Source organism: Orbicella faveolata, unplaced genomic scaffold (genome assembly GCF_042242905.1).
Source record: "Orbicella faveolata isolate gen_17 unplaced genomic scaffold, um_ofav_v1 contig_46, whole genome shotgun sequence".
Classification (NCBI taxonomy): Eukaryota; Metazoa; Cnidaria; class Anthozoa; order Scleractinia; family Merulinidae; genus Orbicella; species Orbicella faveolata.
This window is the reverse complement of record NW_028301576.1, coordinates 27,833,495-27,836,218: the sequence shown is the minus strand read 5'-3', so window position 1 is coordinate 27,836,218 and position 2,724 is coordinate 27,833,495. Positions and strand designations below refer to the sequence as shown.

Below are 2,724 nucleotides of genomic sequence, written 5' to 3'. Positions count from 1 at the left end.
ATTACAGATAATGGCTCAGAATTTGACAACCGGGAGTTCCAGAGTTTCTCCTCTGAGTGGAATTTTGATCACCGAACCTCTAGTCCAAGATATCCACAGTCAAATGGAAAAGTGGAAAATGCTGTGAAAACCTGCAAAGGACTTCTTATGAAAGCGAAGGACGACAAGAAAGACCCACTATTAGCAATCCTCGATTGGCGCAACACCCCAAGTGAGGGGTTCAGTACCTCACCAGTTCAGAGGCTAATGGGTCGACGCACTCGTACTTTGCTACCAACAGCTGCAGTGCTCCTCAGGCCAAACAGTGACATTAAGACGACGGCGAGTAACCTAGCAGCTAGGAAAAGATTGCAGTGCAAGCAGTACAACAGAGGCATCAAGAACCTTGCCCCCTTAAAGGCAGGTGATTCAATCCACATGAAGTTGCCTGGGGAGAAGAAATGGAGCTTAGGCCACTGCACGCGCCCTCTTGCCCGACGGTCGTACGAAGTTGAGGTGGAAGGACGGCGCTTCCGTAGAAACTGCCGCCAGCTGCGGTCTACTATGGAGCCGTCACCAGAACCATGCAGCCCCATCGATGAGCCTCATCAAGCTGAGAATGAAAGCAAGCCACCAGATTTACCAGAGTTCCTGCCAGGACAGATCCACACCCAGACCCCTGAGATTGAAGTGAATGATTCAATCCCTGCCACAGAATCTGTCCCGGTCAACGAAGATCCCATACCTGCTTTCCAGCCCAGACGCTCAGAGAGAGCCAGACGTGCCCCAGCATGGCTTGAAGATTATGACTTATCTTGAACACTTGAACATTGACTCGAAACACTTGAAATAGCTTTAGTTTATTGTTGGACCCTATTGTTTTTTGTTCTTGCTAATTTTGTAAGGGAAGGGGATGTGACGTGACAAGCGTGACCACATCATGTGATCAGGCACTCACGTGACGAGCAGAACCTCGTGCAACGGATATACTTTGGTAGTGTGCGAGTGCCAACTCGGCATTAAAAGTTTCTTATCACTATTTAGCCTGAGCTGTGATTTATTCCCTTTATAACTTGACACAGACTTTAACCTCTGATCCCTACACTTTAAGCATTGTTCAGGGTTGCCAACTAGAGTTTTGTAACGCACCTTGCCAGGTGCAAACCCCTAGAGCAGTCAAACTTTCTAGTAAAGAGACAGATATTGCCACTACTGAAATTAAGAAGCTTTTAACTAAAGGGGTCATTAGGAAAGCCACTCATGTTCCTGGTGAATTTATCTCAACATTTTTCAGCAGACCCAAGAAAGATGGGTCTCACTGTCATATTTTGAACTTGAAAGAGCTTAATAAGCATATTGTGTACCACCACTTTAAGATGGATTCACTGCATAGTGCTACTCAACTGATGAAGCCTAATTGCTGTATGGCTGTCTTAGACCTAAAGGACAACTTTATGAATTTGTTTGCCTTGCTAATGGCCTCTCTAGTGCATCCAGAATTTTTACCAAACTGTTAAAACCTGCCCTTGCCAGATTAAGGGAGGACGGGGTGCTTTTAGTCATTTACATTGATGATATTATCCTTTTTGCAGATGACCCTCAGACATTGCTTGTTTTTATACAAAGGGCTATTACATTGTTGCAGTCTTTAGGATTCACTATCCATTTGGATAAATCCCAACTTGTCCCATCCCAGAGAGTCAATTTTCTAGGTTTCATTTTAGACTCTGTTGTGATGACAGTCTCTATGAAATTGGACAAGGCTGATAAAGCAAAATCAGCCATCCTACAGCATTTTAGGAAGGAGCAGCCACTTATAAGAGAGGTTGCATCTGTAGTTAGGCAAATGGTGTCATGCTTTCCTGGAGTTAAACATGCCCCACTGTATTACCATGCTCTTGAAAATGACAAAACTGATGCTTTAAAGATGAACGGGTGGAACTTAGATGAGAGAATGCTCATGTCTGATATAGCTAAGAAAGACATGTCTTGGTGGCTTTCAAATATTGACAATGATCCATGCCCTGTTCTGCCTATGAAATACAAATTAACCCTTAAATGCGATAGCTCTCTAGAAGGATGGGGAAGTGTCATTGAAAATTCTCCCCTTGTTGCAAATGTACAATGGTTCCACAGTGAGAGTATGTGCCATATAAACTACTTGGAAATCAAAGCAGTCCTTTTTGGTCTTCAGTCTTTGTGCTCAGACTTAACAAACTGTAACATCAAAGTGTTGTCTGACAACCAAACAGCGGTTTCCTACCTGAGAAATATGGGTGGCATCCACTCTCAAGACTGCAATGAGATTGCAAGGGAATCTCTTCTATGGTGCAAGGGCAGGGGCATATCCTTAACTGTCACCCATTTACCTGGGAAACAACATGTTGAAGCTGACCTAGCAAGTAGACATTTTCATGGTGACACTGAATGGTCATTAGACACTCATATTTATAAAAGCTTAATTACTAAATGGGGAAAACCTGAGATCGACCTTTTTGCATCACGGTTGAATGCAAAACTGCCCTGCTATGCAGCATGGAAACCTGACCCGAGTGCCTATTCTATTGATGCCTTTACACTTGACTGGTCTGTGTATAAACTTGTTTACTGTTTTCCACCTTTTACTGTAATCAGGAAAGTACTTCAGAAGATAATATTTGCCAAGACAACAGCAATCCTGAGAATTAAATATTGTCTACCCCTAAAACATCAACTTATTTTCTATAACACCATGATAAGACCGGT

The 2,724-nt window shown here is 43.2% G+C and overlaps 1 pseudogene; it reads left to right on the top strand.

Moving 5' to 3' along the window:
* Positions 1–237: 237 nt before the first annotated feature.
* Positions 238–1,018, top strand: LOC149099385 (uncharacterized; annotated as a pseudogene).
* Positions 1,019–2,724: the final 1,706 nt, after the last annotated feature.